This window comes from Furipterus horrens, unplaced genomic scaffold, assembly GCF_987537825.1.
Source record: "Furipterus horrens unplaced genomic scaffold, mFurHor1.1.pri manual_scaffold_13, whole genome shotgun sequence".
Taxonomy (NCBI): domain Eukaryota; kingdom Metazoa; phylum Chordata; class Mammalia; order Chiroptera; family Furipteridae; genus Furipterus; species Furipterus horrens.
Genome location: NW_028327183.1, coordinates 48,640,913 through 48,659,833, shown reverse-complemented (window position 1 = coordinate 48,659,833; position 18,921 = coordinate 48,640,913). Strand labels below are relative to the sequence as shown.

The following is an 18,921-nucleotide window of genomic DNA, read 5'->3' as shown; positions in this document are numbered from 1 at the left end:
TCTCCTCATCATTTAGTTCTCCCACTGGAACCTTGATCCGTTTCCTCATTCTAAAAGGCTCCTGAGTTTGTTTGCCTCCATGTCCCAGGTAGAGCTGTCACTCCTCTTATGTTGTAAGGAGCGGAGCCTTAAGGATTTGTCTGTACAGGGAGACCTGTTTCACTACATTGTGGCGCTGTATGTGTGGGAGGGGTCTGAGAGGGAACAATGTCGCCTGCTCAGCACTCACCCCTTTCCCAGCCTCTTCTCCCACTTGTGCGCCAGACTGGTGCCCTCTTGCTGCTGCCCTGGCTGTCGTTGCCAGAGTGGGTGGGTCTGTGGACGTTCTAGGACCATTGGGGCCCTTTAAACAAATGGACTCTGATGAGACTGGCAGTGTCTGCCTCCACCCCAATCCCCACTGGTCTGCACAGTCAGAAGCAATGAGGCTTGATTTTTCCCAGTGCTGGAACCTTGGGCTGCAAGGTTCAGTGAGGAGCTGGGAACGCTCCCCAGGTGTCCCTCCTGACTTTTTAAAACGGGTGCCTGAGTTTTCTGCCAACCACGTCCGCTCTGCCCTGGCTCGGCCCCTCCCACCTGTCTGGATGAATACTTCTTCTTTATCCTTTGTTTGCTGGACTTCCATGTAGCTTGATTTTCTGGAACATCTTGTTGTTTCTAGTTTTGAGGTAGTTGTATTCCTTCTGAGTTGTGGAGGGAGACACAGCGTGTCTGTCTATGGCTCCTTGGCCGGAAGTTTTGAAGAAGTTTTTTTAATCTGAAATTGTTGCTTATTTTGAACACAACTTTATGCTCTGGCTTGAAAATTGAATAGTGTGCTGAAACAACTCTACAGAGAGATGTATTTATGGTGTAAAGAAAGAGGGGACTGCAGGATTTGATGAAAACTACTCGAGACAGTAGAAGCCACAGATGAAAACCATAGTTAACACAATACTCCACGGACAAACACCAAACTGTAACTAAAATTGTGAACAATAAGAAAGGGACTTTTTCCAACGTATTCAACATACTAGGGGACGCTCTGGATGAAACAGTTAGATGGAAAGTGGTATTCAAATTGGAAAATACAGAAGAAAATTTCTCTCTCCCCCAGACAACTTAATCTTATACATAAAAACACTAGAAATTCTGCACTCCACACACAAAGAACTCCTGGAATTAATAACTTCAGAAAAGTTGCAACAGACAACAAAATAGTCAATGTGACTTTCCTTTTTTTTAACAATAATGAACAAACCCAAAATGGAATTAGGGAAACAGTTTCATTTTCAAAGCACCAGAAAGAATAAAATACTTAGGAAAAAATCAGCCAACAATGTTGAAGATGTAAGCACTGAAAACTACCAAAGGTTTAGAAAAGTTTAAATAAAAAATAAATTGAAAAGCATGTGTGTTTATGGATTGAAAGACTTCCAATCATCCACATATTTCATTCAAAACAAGAGGATAAATATTAACCTCTAAGCAACAATAAGAAGCCATGCGCTTTATACACAAGGGACGGATCCTGTCCTTATTTCCTTTTGCTCTCCTGGATCCTCTGCTCCAGTATTGTCAGCATGCTCCTGAGGGTGAAAACTCTTTAAAACCGGATGATTTGGGGCATGATGACCTCCTACACAATGCCAGAATTTATTGTGGTAGAAAAAGTATGAACTAAATGAGTAACTTTGAATTCATCTTTTTAACAGCAGATCATACTGAAGGGAGAGACTTCAGTGTCTGAAGAAGGGAAGCTGTGGAAATAGCTCTGAGGTCTGGAGAAATCCCATATCACTAATTCTTCTAAAGAGCCTTTCTTTTGATTTTGGGTTCGATGAACTTTAAGGTCATCAGGCTCTTGTCTTCCTTCCAACTCTCTCCCTTTCCAAGCCCCAGGCTCCTGTTCAGAGCTCTGAAACCTCCGTCAGTTTCCCCTCCTCCAAATCTCAGAGCTCTTGCAGACTCGAAGTCTCTGCCACAGGATGAGCCGGGATGAGGGTGAGGAGTTTGCTGCCCTGGTGCTACAGGTGATGTTTCAACAGCCGGGCCATAGCCCCCCAAAAGAAACATAAGTTCAGCTCCCCAGAGCTGATGTGGACACTGTGAACCCTGCCTTCAATTTGTGCTCATGGTCCCTTCACCTTGTTCCCACGCCCAGTGTTTAGTCATGGCAACTCTCTGGCTGGTGTGCTGTCATGGGGCCTTTCCTGGTCTTCCCTTCTTTTCTCCATTCATTCCTCAGCGGGAGATGAGCCCATTAAGCCCTAAGTCCACCCTGCACATCTGCGTGTCATGATATCTGGACCCCTCCTCACTCTAGAGTCCTAGTCCCTGCTGGATTCTGTCCCCTCTCACCCTGTGTCTTGTCCCTTTTTCTATGTGCGTCTGCTCACTTGGTGTCCTCTCCTACTGGGCAAATCTCTGTGCCCTTGGAGGCTGGAGTCTGCACTCTTTTCAGCTCCCTCCTTTGAAGAAAAATTCCCTGCCCCCTACAGGTTGCCCCACAGCCTCCTGCCTTTTTGAGCTTATCCATCTCTCCCAGATGTTGCCCTCACAGGTATGTTCTAAACGTCCATTCATTTCCAAGGTACTGAGTGCCCCACTGGTGGCACTGAGAGCGCATCAGAGGACGCACTTCTTCTGTGTCGGTTCTAAGGCGCCCACTCCTTTCCTTGAACTACACCTGATACTCTATGTGGCTCAAAGCCTTTATTGTATTTGAAGCTGACAGATCAGACCATCGTCGTCGTCGTCGGCAGCCGTCCGTCTAGAAAGACGATGGCGTAGCTCCTTGAGAGTCTATCTGCACCGCCGAGAATGGCTGTGCAGTCCGATTCGGGAGTGACAATCCCTGCCACACTTGTTACAGGTGAAGGCAGATGGCTGTTGTTGCTGCTGTTGACGCTGCTTCCGCCTCGATCTTTTCTGGACCGCCTCCTCGTTGCGCGCAGCCTCTGCACGTGACGTACCTTGCCTGACCGCGAGCCTCCAGGCTAGGCGGTCGTCTGCTTGAACTTCCCATGTGTTGAGATTGATGGAGCATTGTGTCATGTCCTTTTTGCAGATGTCTTTGAACCGCAGTTTTGGGCGCCCTGTCATCCTCTTGCCTTCTGCTAGCTCGCCGTAGAGGAGGTCTTTGGGGATACGGCCTGCATCCATTCTTTTGACATGGCCGAGCCACCTGAGGCGTCTCTCGCTAAGAACTGCATGCAAACTGCTCATATTGGCTCGCTTCAGCACCTCGGTGTTGGGGACCTTATCCTGCCAGGCGACATGCAGGATGCGTCGCAGGCACCTCATGTGGAAGCTGTTGAGTTTCCTTTCGTGCCTTGCGTAGGTGGTCCACGTCTCGCTGCCATAGAGGAGAGTGCTGAGTACGCAGGCTTGGTAGATGCGCAGTCTGGTTTTCTCAGTGAGGCTGGAATTGTTCCACGCTCGTCGGTTCAGTCTGGCCATAACTGTGACTGTCCTGGCGATTCTCCGGTTGACCTCCAAGTCGACTGACAGAGAGCTCGAGATGGTGGACCCGAGGTAAGTGAAGTCGTTGACAACCTCCAGGGTGTATCCGTCGATGGTGATGCATGGGGGAGTCCCCGTGCCTTGAGCCATAACATTCGTCTTCGTCAGGCTGATGGCTAGTCCGAACTCCTTGCATGCGTGGGAAAGGCAAGTGACTAGCTGCTGGAGTCCCTCTTCGGAGTGTGATGTCAAGGCTGCGTCATTGGCGAAGAGCATCTCACGGATGAGCACCTCTTTGACTTTGGTCTTGGCTCGTAGATGGGCCAGGTTGTAGAGCTTGCCATCGGATCTGGTGTGAATGAAGACACCCTCGCTGCAGTCCTTAAAGGCGTATTGGAGGAGCATGGAGAAGAAGATTCCGAACAGCGTAGGCGCGAGGACGCAGCCCTGCTTTACTCCGCTGCTGACTGGGAAGGCCTCAGAGGTTGCGCCGTTGTAGGACACCGTGCTGTGCATGTTGTCATGAAAGGACATGACCACAGCAAGCAGATGTGGTGGACAGCCAATCTTCCGTAGCAAGCTGAAGAGACCGCTTCGACTGACCAGATCGAACGCCTTCGTAAGGTCGATAAAGGCGAGGTAGAGTGGTTTATGCTGCTCGTGACACTTCTCCTGCAACTGGCGTAGGGAGAAGATCATGTCCACTGTTGATCGGCCAGCTCTGAAGCCACACTGGGACTCTGGGTAGACGCGGGAAGCAAGGGTCTGCAGGCGGGCAAGAGCGACCCGGGCGAATACTTTGCCGACGACGCTGAGGAGAGAGATGCCCCGGTAGTTGTTGCAGTTGCTGCGGTCTCCTTTGTTCTTGTACATGGTGATAATGTTGGCGTCTCTCATATCCTGGGGCATGTAACCCTCCTTCCAGCAGAGACAGAGTAGATGGTGGAGCGGCTGTAGCAGGACTGGTTTCCCGCTCTTTAGGATTTCTGGAGGGATTCCGTCGCTTCCTGGTGCTTTCCCGCAAGCAAGGCGGTCGATGGCTTTGCCGAGCTCTGCCGCAGTAGGTGGGGTGTCTAGCTCCTCCATGACTGGTAGGTCTGGGATGGCGTTAAGAGCAGTGTCTGTTACGGTGTTCTTCGTTGCGTACAGCTCGAGGTAGTGCTCGGTCCACCGCCGCATTTGCTGTTCCTGGTCAGTGATGACCTCACCTGTCTTGGACTTAAGGGGGGCGATCTTGGAGGGGATTGGGCCTGTTGCCTTCTTGATACCCTCATACATTCCCCGTGCGCTGCCTATATCGGCGGCTTCCTGAATGCTTCTGCACAGGTTTAGCCAATAGGTGTTGGCACAGTGGCGGGTGGTCTTCTGGACTTTGTTCCTGGCAGCCCGTAGAGCTTGAAGTGTACTGGGAGTGGGCGTGGCCTTGTAAGCCAGTAGGGCCTTCCTCTTAGCCTCGATCACGGGTTCCATTTCTTCCCAGTGAGCCTCGTACCAGTCAGCGTTCTTCCGCTCTTTCTTCCCGTAAGCAATAATGGCGGAGTTGTATATGGCGTCGTGGAGACGTAGCCAATTAGATTCGATAATGTCATCTGCCGCCACTCCCTCGCCGAGTGCATCTTCCATCTTGTTGATGAATTGCTGGGTCTTAACTGGGTTGCTGGCACAACTGGTGTTGATGCGTGGGCGACCCTTCATCTTGGAGTGGTGCAACCTCTTCGGCATTATGCGCACCTTGCTTACCACGAGGGCATGGTCCGTGTCGCAGTCTGCACTGTGGTAGCTGCAGGTGAGGAGGGTGCTGCCAATATCCGTTCTTCTGGTGATGACGAGGTCAAGCTGGTGCCAATGGCGGGAGCGGGGGTGCCTCCATGACACCTGGTGGATCTCTTTGCACTTGAAGAATGTGTTTGTCACGCACAGGCCGTGGTGACACGAAAGCTCAAGCAGTCGCTGACCATTCTCATTGATCTTTCCTCTCCCAAAGTTTCCAAGGCAGGTGGGCCAGGCCATGTGGTCGGCTCCTACTCTTGCGTTGAAGTCTCCAAGGAGATAGAGAGCGTTACTTCTGGGGATCTTGGATAAGGCTTTGTCCAGTGCATGGTAGAACTGTTCTTTCTCTTCGATGGTGGCGCAGAGGGTTGGGGCGTACGCGCTAAGAATGCTGACTGGGCCGAAAGTTGTTGACAATCGGAGGGTAAGTAATCTCTCTGTGCCTCCTGTGGGTGGCTCTATGGAGTTAACAAGCGTGTTCTTCACAGCGAACCCAACACCGTGCTGTCTTGGTTGGTCCGGAGACTTCCCTTGCCAGTAGAAGGTGTAGTTGGTTTCTCTGATAGTTCCGTTGTCGGCCAACCGGGTCTCCTGTAGAGCCGCAATGTCGATGTTTAGTCGTGCCAGTTCCCTATCGATGACAGCGGTTTTCCTGGCACCATTGATCCACGGAAGGTCTGCAGTAAGTCCGGGGCACATGGTCCTGATGTTCCAGCTAGCGAGGCAAAGAGCTGGAGGCTTCTTTCTTGTTGTTTGCTTGGAATTAACTGGTGCGGGTGTTTTGTGGCCCACTTTTCGAGAGGCGCCTCTCTGATCCCCACGCACCCAGTGGGGCAGGCGAGCCATGGCGAGACGGCACCTAATTGGCTGGCGCTGCCCAGCTTGAGGCGGGCGGTAGCTGTCCAGTGAGGTGCGATGACCTCTCCCGCCGTCAGAGGAGACCTCTGGCGCTCGTTTCCTTCGCCAATCGGATGAGCTTATAACCGGTATCTGTCTCCTCCCGTGTTGAGTCGACATCTTGCGATGACGCTGGAGTGTCCTCTCCAGTGAAACTGAAGCTACAGAGCCTGGGCCTCCGCTGCCTTGCGGCATACCTCTTTAGGGGAAAGGCTAAGGGAGTAAACCCCGACAGAAAATCCGGAGCCGGAGTCCCTAAGGCGGTTTGACATTGTAGTCAACACCGGCAACTCCTGCGGCGCACCTGAAGCCAAGCTGTATTGACTTCGTCTTTCCCTTGGACCCTTCAGCTGCGCAGAGAGGGGGGGTCTACTGCATGGGCAACAGCAGACCCTCCATATCACCCTGCCCAGGCTCTGTAGCTTCAGATCAGACCATAGTGCTTAAAAATAAACATTTTGTTGTGTGCCTGCTATAAAAGGAAATTTTAAAGGAACTGATTTATCACAATGTGGAAACAATTAGAACACATCTACAAAGCCATGAAAGTTTTGAAAGTTATAATGGCTTTATTTTTTAATCATCAGATAAGGATATTCCAAAAAGACTCATGACATGGTCAAAAAAAAAGAGTCAATGCTGTTCTTTAGATAGATGTCTATTGTAAACCAGGAACCTTCCTGTACTTTTAGTGAGTAAAAGAACTTTAGTTATATAAAACGAGTTGATGGTTAATCATTTCAAAAGAGTATTAGATTTTCAAAATGGCAGGTGGACCTTACACTCACCACCTTTCAGGACAAAACTAGAAATACCGTTAATTTTTTAAAACTCATCCTGTATATCCAACTAAAGAGTAGTTGAAGAGGAGTCATAACCAAAAATTGTCAGAGGAAGTCACATTGAGACTGGTACTGTAACAGTGGGGAATTATAATCCACCACACCATTTGTCTGACCTTCTTTCTACAAATGTTGATTCTGACAAATTTGCAACTTGTAGATAAACAGCATGTTTATATAAGAATCCTAGGAACTAAGTTTGAAATATACGGACTCTGAAGCCCTTGCTGCTGTGGCTCAGTGGATTGAGCATCGGCCTGCGATCCAAGTGTTGCCAGTTTGATTCGCAGTCAGGGCACATGACTAGTTTACTGGTAAGGTACCCAGTTGGGGGTGCGAGTGAGAGTCAACCACACAGTGTTGTTTCTCTCCTTCTCTTTCTCCTTTCCCTTCTCTCTAAAAATAAATGAATAAACAAATAAACAAATAAATTATTTTTAAAAACAAAGAAATATATGGACTCTGACATTAAGGCATCCCAATTATAGGAGATTTGCTGACCTTCCGCTCTCAGTCAAGGAGCATGTAAAGCCAGGATAGGCTGTACTTGTCTTCATGTAGAGACTTTTCAACCCCTCCCTTGATCTCTCTTTTGTCCCCTTCTGCCTCATTATAAGAACCTCTCCCTGCACAGAGATGTGGAGATGGGATTTGAGACATGAGTCCCCCATCTTCCAGGTGGCTGGCACATGACAATAAACCTCTTGTCTTTACATCAGCACCTGCCTCTTGACTATTGGCTTTTAGAGTGACAGACAGCCAGACCAGCGCTGGCTTAGAGTAGGAAGGTCAAAGATGCAAAAGGGCCTGGCCTCCCTGTCAAGGTTGAAGCTAAAGTGCTGAAGGGATATTTCGGTTTTGGAGAGTTCACTCTGAGAAGCATGGGGCCTACACCTCACGCTGGTCTCCACAGCCCAGGCATCAGAGCCAGGAAGAGGCACCCACACAATATCGGCTTTGTAAAGCAGCGGACATTTTGCCTGCCAAGGAGAGATGAAAGATTCTGGACACACAAGCACCCTCTTAAAGAGCCAACACATAAAAGTTAGTTCACAGCCACTCACCCTGGGCTTTTGGGGGTGGAGGGCAGTGTGGACTAGAGTTGCCTGAGCAGAGTTTGGCTTTAGGGCTCTGAGAAGAAGGCAGGGGAGTCAGCAACCAGGATCCTTCTACTGAGTCATTGCCTAACACAAAGTCGCCATCTTCCTTTCATGAAGGATTTCCCTCTGAGTAGCATCAGCCTGGAGAAAAGCAATTACCCCACTTTCTGCAATTACTCTTGCCCACTTTATGATTCTTAACCTCTGCTGAGGAATCGCTGTGCAGGCTGGAATTTAGAAGTCTGGGCAGACACAGTGGGGTCAGTGACTGGCTTTGGAGTGTAGCCATTCCACCCACTTTCCCACAGACCTGACTGGAAATTCCCCACGAGAGAGACCTGATAGAACCACACACCCTGGCCTCTGGCAGCCTCAACCTCTGGGCTCTAGAGACCCCACTGACTTATACCAGAGCCTCGGCCTTGCCAAGATCACACAAAACTCAGAAACAGACTGAGATGTGTGGCTCTGGGGCAGGGGTTGACACTCACCACCTTCTCTGAATTCTGAATGGCACCTCACCCTCACAGGAGACCCACCAGCTTTGGCCTCCTGAACCCACCAGAAGCTTTTTAGCGACTCTGCCTAATGAGCACCTGGCTATCTAGAAAGGACCCCAGGGCTCCTCGGAATGTTTGCTAACCTACCCCAGGCCTGCTGCCGGTGAACCTAATCTTGGAGTTCAACTCACTTTTTCCCATGTGTAGTGAAGCCAGGAGAGATACCCACACACTGTAGACTGTTTATAGTTTTAAAAAGGTCGCTGACAGAAAGGCAAATATGATACTTGACACTGGTCTGCATGAAAGCCGCTCCCAAGAGACCCAGCACCAGCACACCAAGTTGTCAGCTCCCGACAACATTAGAGCAGCATCCAAGACACTTCACAAACAGCATACCCAAAGAAAAATTTGAGCATGCACCAAACTGTCTGAGGCGTCCACTTTTTCTAATTCATGATTTAATCCTTTTCTTTCAATTTCTTCTTTTTCTTTTTCTCTCTTTCTAGTCACTTGAGGTTAGGAAGTTTCACATTCACACTCGACCTGCAATCTCTCTAGCCTTGGTTTATGGCCTCTTCTGCAAGAGATACCAAAGACCACAGAGATCAAGCTTAGTTTCATAAAGTGCGAAATCATTTCTATGTCTGTGGGCATCACTCCAAACTAGGATATTTGAACTAAAGCCTTGGCTTTATACCAGAGCTTATTAACAAAAGGAACAGAAATGTACTGGTTATGCAAATAATTTTACTGTCATCTAAATAAGAATACTATAGAGACTTTAGAAATCTTTTTAAAGGCATCAAAGAGGAAGACAAAGATCACTGTTGCTACCCATATGTGTGTCCTCTTGTCTACAACTGTTTCCAGTGATCTCCACATGTTTGCTTAGAGAAGGGACAGAGCTCAGATTTTTTGAGCTAATCATCTGCTCCCATTGGTTGTCACATGACCACTGAACTTCCTCTGAGAGAGACCGTGGTGTCATGTCCACTGTGTACATGGTACAAATGAGGCCATACTGAAGCAGGGGTTGGTCTGAAATGTGACCTTATTTAAACAATAACAACAATGTCAACTCCCATTGTTGAGTGTCTGTTGACTCAATACAAATCATATAAGAACTATTCACCTTCAGAACAAATATATTATAATAATGCAAAATAACTTTATTTAGAGTTTAACAACATAGGGGATGGGAAGAGTCACTTATGACGCACATCCAGCTCCAGAGGCCAACTATAAACAAATCTGGAGTGCTCGGAGCCTTCACACTGGTATATCCCAGTATCTTCCTTCTTGACCGGGTCTATGGTGACTCTAGAGTGGTCCTCAGACAGCTTAATTCTCTCCGTGAACCGCAAAGACCAATTATTAAAAAACCACTTGATGTCCCTTGCATTTGTGGAGCAGGTGAAGACAACGGCATCTTTATTCTCTGTGACGGTGGTGTTGCTGGCTGAGATAGAGGTATATATCGGATGCTCTGTGGAGAAACGGAGAATGTGACTCACGGGGAATGGTCTTGCAATATGGAGCCATAATGTTTTCTTAGATATCTGAGCCACTCAGAGTCCACAATGAGCTCTGTAAAGGTCACCAGAGTATGGTCCTGACATTTGAAGAAGAACAGCTGTCTAAGTTCAGGTGACAATATGTAATAAAAATCTGCATCACCCCTCTGACCCTATATAACCTCAGGGTGATTCCACAACCGTTCCCTCAGACACCTCTGCAGTAGCAACACACAAAGCCCTTTCACAGCCCATATGTCCTATTACCTCATCATCAGGGAGAATTTTTCTCTCATGAGCTTTTCCTGATCTTTTCCTAGAACTTGTTTTGATTTCACAAAACATCAGGTCCTGCTCTTTATGTAAACTTTTAGGTGTGTTGGTGAAGGCAGGCTACCTACCACCTTTGTCCATCTCTGGGGCCAAGGGAAATTTACAGTAAGTGAAAAAACATTTACACTTTGTTAAATAATTAATTAGGCAGTAAAGATGGTCCAGTCAAGTCCTCATGACTGTAGACCTGGAGCTTCTCCATCTAAAAGAATCCTCAGTCTGAACAAGACTTTATTTCCTGGCCTACTGATTCAGATCATGGTGAAATTAATCTGTAGGAGTAGAAGAAAATTGCTCACTACAATAATGGCCATACATAAAAGCTCATAGCTAAAAATGTATTCCATAGAGAAACATGGAAGTCTTTACAAAAATCACGAACAAGAAAAATATGTTGTTTTTCCACATATTCAACACAGTACTGGAAGTTTTGAACACAACATTTATGCAAAAAAGGTGAAATAAGTTGTATCCAAATTGCAGAAAAGAAAAAACTATCCTTTTTAAAAAGAAAACAGAATCTTATATACATATATATAGAAAACCCTAAAGTTACGGACACACACGTAGACCTAATAAATAATACAAAGTTGCAGGAGATAAAATGAACACCTAGCATCACTTTCTTTTTTGCAACAACAATGAAGAATTTCAAAAAAAGATTAAGAAAACAGTTCTATTTATAATATCATCCAAATACTAGAACACATAGGAATAAACTTAATAGGCTGGAAAATGTGTACCCTGAAAACTACCAAACATTTCTAACGAATTTAAAATAGATGCAAATCAATGGAAAAATATACATGTTAACATGTTAATTTATTAGAAGACGTCAAACTATCTACATATTTGACACAACCACTATCAAAGTCTGAAGATCTTTCTTGCAGAAATAAAAAAATTCATGCTAGATTTCATAAGGAATTTCAATGAACCCCAAACTGTGATAATAATCTTTATACAAGATTGAAATTGGAGGTCTCACGTTTCCTAAGGTCAAAGCTTACTGCACAGCTAAAGTAACCCAAATAGTCTGCCACTGGCTTGGAAACTTCTATTCATCCAAAGACACAATCAAATGGTTTCAGTGAAGAAAAGACAGTGTTTTGAGTAAATAATTTGAAGAACAATGTCCACATACAAATGACATAAATCCTTGTGTTATACTATACACAGAAATTTAGTCAAAATAAAGCAAATGCTGAAGGATAGACTTAAAACTATAAAACGTGTAGAAAAAGTATAGGGAGGAACAGTATGATTTTATGAATATGATATTAAAACACAGGTAAAAATTAGACTTTGAATTTTGTCAAAATGAAAAATTTCTATTCATCTAAAAACACAACAGTTGGAAAGGTAACCTATGAAATAAGAAAATTATATGGCAAATCATATGAAAAAAATTAATACACAAATACTTCTACAAGACAACAAAAACATCTACAAGTCAACAATAACAAAACCAAAAAATCTGATTTAAAAATGGACAAAACACTTCAATAGACATTTATCCAAAGAGTACATGTAAATGGCCAATAAACACAAAAACACATGTTCAACAACACTACTATTTAAAGAAAATGAAAATCAAAATTCTCAAGATTATATTTGTTGATTGTGATGTGGGTCTGGTTAACTTTGCTCTCTAGGTAAGAGAACAAAATTGTCCTGCATGATACCTTTGATTCCGCCAAAAGCTTCTTCAACCATAGTAGGCTGCTCTGATCTCTCAGTCAACTTGAGTTTTGAAATAATAAGGCAGGTCTGTGTATCAAAAGAAAATGTATGGGAATCTGATCTCTCAGAGAATGTGCAGCCTCCAACTGTACATCTGGGGGAAAGCACAGACTACTTCTGGCATTGTGCAAGTATCAGTGTTTGGCTTTGGAAAGACATAAGCTCAGGAGTCAGAGACACCCCTGCACTTCTGGTTCTTCACTGACCACCTGACTGCCTGGTGGACCAGAAGCCTGTCCTTCCAGCTACACAGACTTCTATCACCCAGCTGAGGCGTGCTTTCATGAGGCACCATCCTACAGGCTGGGGTTTCAGCAGAAATAACACATAGAGACCAGAAGCAAGCCAGCTGTAAGTTGACTACTCACACCTCTAGGCCAAGGGCTGGGTCAGGTCTTTCCAGGTGAGTGTGACTTGAATGAGCCAGTGAGCCAATAAACGATACAGCAAAGTCCAACAAATGATTTAGAAAAGGGTAAAAAGGACAGCTGGAAGCTGACTATGGCAGTAGAGCCAGGTGCTCTGCCCTTGATCATTAAAGCCATTCTCTCTCCCCTGAGGGCAGGTGAGGACGTGTGCAAATGCAAAATGGGTGACTTATAGCAAGTGGGGAGCATGGACTTGCTGAAATTCTGGAGCTTATGGGCAATTTGTGTTAGGTAGCCATGAGATAGAAATTTGGAAAAAACGTAAAATTCGCCTCTTTGTGAAAATTATTATTAGTACCCCAGAGCCTAAGACCAATTGCAAGAATGGCTATTTTATTAGAAGAAAGAAGAGGATCTGAGATGTGGGCCTTAGTCCCTGCGGGCACAGAGAGCCTGTCCCCTGGGGCCAGATTCCAAGGACTCTGCATCCAGGTTCCAGGCTCTGAAGAGATTTTGGATCATTCGTTTATTCATTAAATCACTATTTATTTTTTCTTAATCCATCAAAGGCAACTGAGTGCTTATTACATGGCGGCACCTGAGCTGGGTCAGTGGTAGAACAGGGAATGTGAAGACAAGGCCTGTTCTATATCTGGTGGTAAGACTCCAACCCATAAGGAAACAAATAACTAAGTGAATCTAAGTCCAGAGCAGGGAGGTGTGGGTGGAAACTAGAGGCCTGGATGTTCTATGCACCGGCTCTGATTGTTACTGCACGTCATGTGGCTCTACAGTAAAAAGAGATTATTTCTCTCTCTCTCTGTCTCTCTCTCTCTCTCTTTTTTTTTTTTTTTTTTTACATTCCACAGACAAAAGTGTATTCTTTGAGCAGAGGACAGCTAAGAAAAAAGAATCTGAACCAATTCATTGGTTTAAGAATCCAGAGACCTCATAAGGCCCCCAAGGTAGAGAAATTAAGTCTATGGCTGCAGACAGATCTCCACTGACTGTGATCAGCGGCTCATGGTCTGTGTGACTCTGTATAGGTGACTGTATCTGACCTAAATCTTAGGATAGAAGAGCTGCTCAAATAAGAGGCAACTGCTATTGATCAATTCCTATTGAGAACCCCCTGAGCTGATCCTGGTGAATGACGTGCTGCCACAAGGTCTTTTTTTCTCAGTTCACTTCTGGGGATGCTGACCTTTTTCTGAACTTTTCTAAGTTGCTCAAAACGGTCTGCTATATCAAGGACTATGCCTAACTCTGCCCTCTACACTCACACTCGGTTGATAGACTGAACTCCATTTCTGCCAAGATGTGGCTCCTGGGCCTGAGCCCTGAATGCTGAGTAGCTCAGGAGCCTTGTGACTTGGGCACCCATTAAAGCATTACACACTGCGCCCTTCCAGGAGGCCAAACCCAACCTGCACAGGCTCACAAGGGGCCCTGGATTAAGATGCCTGTGACAAGGTTCTCGGGAGGGGTTTCTGAGCTGAGCTCTATAAGGATTTCAGGGGTCCTCTCAGACCGTTCTCTGACCTAGTACAGCAGGGTCATTCTCGGGGTCAAGCACATAGGCAGGTGCTCAGGGGGATGAACTGAGGCTGCTCTCCCTCTGCTGAGTTACTGTCATCGGACTGGTCCTTCTGTGTTCAGGGACTGTCTGCAGGGCTAGAATTTGGGAAGGGAAGTGAGATTTTAGGAAGTTTGTCTGTACCATGTGTATCCTGCATTAAATGCCAAAGTCGAACCTGAGACAAAATGGGAGGCGGATGGAGGCAGAGTCCAGGGCTGTTAGTCCCATATGTGAATAAGAAGTCACCCCACCCAACACACCAAAGTCAGAGAACAATCACTCACTCTTTACAACAAGAACTGTAGATCCTTCTTCTTTTATCACACCAGGTAGGTAGACCGCGGCAGTGTATATTCCTGTATCTGCCTCGGTGACGTTCACTAACCTCAAGGATGCATCCAAACTCATTAATTCTCTTCCGCTGTGTGCAGGACCTCTCATAATCTTATTTATATCAGGTATAAGAATTGCAATTATATTACTATTGTATTGGCATGTCCCCCTATACCAAATGTAGCTTGAAACATTGCAAGGTTTATTGCGGATCAATAGAGTCACATCGCTCCCTTCAAAATAAAGATCACTGTGAAAACCATATTTGGCTGTCGTGGGCAGGCACCAGAAGGATAACAGTGAGACTAGGAAATAAGAAAAAAAAATTGATCAGTATTCATATCAATGCACTGTGATGGAAACATGAGGCCCTGAATCCAAAGCAAGTCTCTTAATCTCTCAACCATGGTCTGGGGATGAATGAGTGTCTCCCATGATCAAGGTCAAGAGCACGGACATCATTACTTCAGCACCTCTGAAGATGTTACTTTTACTGGTGCCAATAATTCTCTCCAATGTCTGTCTTTTCACCGCCTCACTGTACACAGACCCCCACTGACACCCTGAAAGACACGTTTACTGACTAAGTTCTCTAAACATTCTCTGTCTTCACATTCTCTCCTCCCCTGCTCTGTCCGTTCACGGTGCTTGTGGGTACCTGACATCATAGCAAGATCTTTCCTTGTCCCTCTCTTCTACATAGAACATGGGATCAAGGTGAAGGGGGCCTTGTCTCATCTTGTGCCTCCTCAACCGCAACAGGCTGCCGATACATGGGGTTGAATGAACGAGTGATGCCAGGGTCCTTTAGATCACGGGGTACATTTGCAAATTTCTGAGATTTTAGTAAAGATATATCTAGAGCTTCTGGTTAATTTTTGTGATGCTTTTTAATATTAATTATTATTATTTTCAGTTTTCATGCTTCAATACTAAATGATGAATAACAGGAAATGAATAGCAATTGTATTCTTGCCTCTCACCACTTACAGATTATGAGATTTTCCCGTTTCTGGGTCCCCTTCCCCACCCTACTCTGCTCCTCTGTCCTTTACCCTCAGGTCCAAACAGAAGCCTTCTCTCTTTTCTCAGAGCGTTGATTTTTTCAGGAGATCCCAGCCAACATCTGTGTCAGATACTTTGTCTAACCTATGGGATTATCTCCTACTTACCAGCCAGCAGGAGTCCTTGCCGGTGGACCAGCCCTCTGTAGGTAGAGACTGAAAGTGATCCCATGGTGTCTGCCACCTGCTCTGTGGCTCCCACTTTGAGAAAAGCTTGAGGTTCAGTAAGGCTCCCAGGCACCACTGTCGGGATGGTGAAAGATGCTGTGAGTTCTACCTGTGTGCTGAGCTTTATTCTGGGGCAAGGTGACTGTTCTTGTCATGTGGGCTAGGGGCAGGGTCAGTGCCCAGGACCCTCCCACTCTCTGCCCTCATATTTGCCGGCAGTATGCCTTCTTACCAGTTTATTGTCCTTCAATATATTGTTGTCCTGGATATCGCTGGGGCCTATGAACACTGCACACACACACACAGACTGTGTTCGGAGAAGCACAAACCTCTCATGTCCAGGCTCCAGGCATTCCCCACAGCTCCCTGTCAGGTGCACAGTAGCTTCTCCCACAGCCTCTCTTTCACATTTAACTTTTCCCTCCGGAGAGAAGTTCTTGAACTGCCTTAGAACAACCTTTCACAAGGATGACACCCCTGCTGTGCATCGAATTACCTGGGAAATTTTGAAACATTGTGATGCCCAGGTTTCACCAAAAAAGTACACCTTCAGCACCTCTCCAGCTAATGGGCTGCCCATTCAGCATGAAATCCCTTCATGTGAAGGTAGAAACGCTTCTGTTCCTCTCCTGTGAACAGGGGAAGTCTCCAGATCCTGTTAAATTGCAGATTCAGATTCAGCAGAAACGCAGGGGGTCAGAGACTCTGCAACTAACAAGGACTCAGGAGAAGTTGACATTACTGGCCTGTGGTTACCCATGTGCAATAGCAAGGCTGATGGGGGCACATGTATCTCTGAGAAGGTGACCCACTCACTCCTGCATTGTCCTCTGCTGTGTCTTGGTCTTGATCTCACCACCACACACAGAGCCCCCAGAGTCCTCAAAAATCAGAATTTTCTTCTGTTTCTGACACAGAAAACCAGGTGAGCACTGGGTCTTCCCCAAGTTCTTAATGCTCTGAGGAAGTTTTATTTCCTCCCAGCAGGAAGGTAATAGGGATGGCTTTGGGGTAAGAAGGGGTCAAGCTAAGTAATAACGGCAGAGACCCTTCTTTTATCTCAGTTGTCACCAGACTGTCTTTTGCTTCCAGAAACAAAGGCTCAAAACCAGGAGTCTCAGTGGGACCTGAAGTTTTATGAGTGAAGAGGGAGGTGTCCTGCATGTTCCAGGAAGAAAGGATTGTGGTGAACATTGGTGGCCTGTGCGTTTCCTGGTCTTTGAAGGACAATTTCAGGTAGAGCATCTGTCATCTGTCTCCATGTATGTTTGTCATGCCTGTCCTTGAGCTCGCTGACTGTTGGGACCACCTCTAGTTTCTGCCTGGGTGGCTCTCTTGTGGTCACAAAAACTTGCACATGGTGGTGCCAGGCATGTGGTAGAGAGATGGACAGAGAGCCCTGAGAGAGGAGGTGCCTCCAGTCTCCACCAAACTAAGAAATGCGCCAACCTCTGGAGCAATTTAGCAAGTTTATCTGAAGTAAACTGACCTCATATGCCTGGGAGTAAGGTCTCAAGTCCTGTGAAGATGAGTAGTTTCGCAGCTTATTTTATACATTATACTCAAAGTAGAAGGTGAAAAAAGTTACAGAAAATTCATTCAAATAGGTGTGAAAACATAGTATGGAAATCTAGAATAGGAAAACAAAGGCAAAATAGAGAAACATAGTTTTTACATTGGTGGATACAGAATAATTGCATGTAAAGGACACAAAGAAGGTATGCAGGGGACCAGGTAAGTTAAAGGTTCTGTGGTTTCCTACATTTGTCCCAGACTCTGTGTCTTCAGATTGTCCAACAAAGAACATCCCTCTGACGTGTCAGTTATGTTGTCAGAGATGAAGAAAATGGGCCAGGACTCAAAGGTAAGGACTGACCTCTGCTAAGGAAAATATAGGCCTGGGAGGTAAACAACCTGTGGTCACCTGCCCAGATACAAATTTCTGAACAGAATATCCTGTGAGGCTTGGCAGGCCTGCCATGTGGCCCGCTGAGCTTGTCAGGTGATTGCACAGCCCCTCTTTTATAACAGTCTCTAAAGAACCAGGTGGGGCACAGCAGGCGGGAGGGACGCCCGAGAAAGGCCTGTTGAAGCAGAAGAGGAAAATCAGGCTCCTTCTCTATCTTCTCAGCCAAAGCCACGGCCACCGGACTCCTTCCTGTGTGTCTCACTGTTGCCCCCTGGGGGTCAGGAGTAGACCTGCAGCCAATGTCAGCAGCTGCACAGGGACGCTGACCAGTCAGTGCAAGGTAAGATCAGTGAAAAGGCCACATCGTCCCGAGTACTATGAGTCCAGTGTCAGGAGAACAGTGCCACCAGGGGGATGTGCTGTTTCAGACACAGCTCTCTGCTTTCAAGGGTTCAAAGGAAGGGCCTGGTAGGGGTTCTCCTGATGATTTTGGGAGAAGGTGCTGTTCTGGAGGGTTTGTCCCAAAAATACCCTGAGTGTCTTCCATCGCTGTATTGGGGTGTTGCATGTAAGTCATTTATGGTCCCTGTCTGCCCACAGGGCCCAGGAGGTGGAGCAGCTGAACATGACAAATCAACCAGAGAAAGAGGCGTTCTCATAGCACCCTCTGCCATTCCGAAATGTAAGCAACCACACATTCTGGGTTCTCCTGTCCCATTCTGCACAGGACGTGTCCCGTGTCGCCCCGGACATCATGGACTAGAGAGAGGTTTCAAAAACAACAGGCAGGTGTCCCACAAACCAGAAACTATGGGAATGAAAATTCATCTCTGGTTCCTCTAAGGTCAGGGTGTGTGTGCTCCTTCCCCGCTGTGGTAGTAACTCTACCAGGGGCTGAGGATCCACATTTTCTGTGCATCAGGTATCTATGAGAAGAGGAAAGGCACAGGTCAGGGGTGATGAGATGTAACTCACAGGTGGGATGTGGAGGGCTGTGATTTTGGGGGGAATAAAGGGTGGCCCAACCCCTCAGTGTTAGAGGATCTTTTTCCTTCCACCTGATTGTATAAGAAGTAAAGACCTGACCCTGGCATGTTCCCCAGCATGCGGTGGCCTCCTCTCATGCTGACACCAATGCCTTTGTGTCTATAAGGAACAGAACTTGACTGCAAGTGTCACACAGGGTGACAGGCCTCCATTGTTGGGTTCCTTATCGATTTAATAAGTGTTACGAAACATGTCTGATGTGTCAGGCTCTTGGCTGGGCCCTGGAAACTCTGAAGAGAATGAGACATATGTGAGCTATCGAGTTCACCTTGTAACAGAGAGAGGCTCTCTGGGGAGTTAGTTACAA

The 18,921-nt window shown here is 46.4% G+C and overlaps 1 long non-coding RNA gene across 1 annotated transcript; it reads right to left on the bottom strand.

The window, feature by feature from the left end:
- Window positions 1–9,704: 9,704 nt before the first annotated feature.
- On the bottom strand, window positions 9,705–14,726 carry LOC149995087 (uncharacterized). The gene is made up of 2 exons (XR_016507846.1): window positions 14,378–14,726; window positions 9,705–10,042 (listed from the first exon to the last, which is right to left on the bottom strand). It is a non-coding gene; the product is annotated as an uncharacterized LOC149995087 (long non-coding RNA).
- Window positions 14,727–18,921: the final 4,195 nt, after the last annotated feature.